The 482-nt window shown below is 34.4% G+C and overlaps 1 protein-coding gene and 1 long non-coding RNA gene across 2 annotated transcripts in view; both read left to right on the top strand.

The window, feature by feature from the left end:
* Positions 1–482, top strand: part of LOC119586583 (methionine aminopeptidase 2-like) — a 50757-nt gene that overhangs the window by 33351 nt on the left and 16924 nt on the right.
* The window catches only part of LOC119586268, a 1258-nt gene continuing 841 nt past the window's right edge, over positions 66–482 (top strand). The window contains exon 1 of the long non-coding RNA XR_005229942.1: positions 66–164. This is a non-coding gene — a long non-coding RNA (uncharacterized LOC119586268). The remainder of the gene's footprint in view (positions 165–482) is intronic.

Below are 482 nucleotides of genomic sequence, written 5' to 3'. Positions count from 1 at the left end.
CTCTAATATCTGCACACTGGCCGCGAGTTACATAACGGATGTTTATCTTAACTTATCACTTTCGATTTCTCTGCGAGGGAAACATGCAAGCTTGCGTCGCAGTTTAATTCTCAGCCTGTGTGTGGCTTTGCATGCAACACCCGAAATAATTCTTGCATAACCAGGTAGTATTTGCTCGTCCCCTCGTGGTCGAGTTATTATTTATATTCAATCAAGATTTCCATTAATTACTATTCTTATTGCTGATAAGTGAAATTACATATTATATCCGAGAGACAATGATAAACAATATGTGTCGCATTTGTAAAGAAAGGGCGGTTGTGTGCATTATCCATCTTGCGCTGGATAATAATACAAATGTGGTTTGTTAAATATCTTTTGTAGATTATAGTTATATAGGATTAGTTAGCATCCAATTATTTTATGTTGTTTGTATTTACAATACAGCTTGATAATTTTCAGTCGATATCTAAAAAAAATCT

The sequence above is a fragment of the Penaeus monodon genome, chromosome 21, assembly GCF_015228065.2.
Source record: "Penaeus monodon isolate SGIC_2016 chromosome 21, NSTDA_Pmon_1, whole genome shotgun sequence".
In the NCBI taxonomy this organism is placed as follows: Eukaryota; Metazoa; Arthropoda; class Malacostraca; order Decapoda; family Penaeidae; genus Penaeus; species Penaeus monodon.
This window is presented reverse-complemented; position numbering and strand designations above follow the sequence as displayed.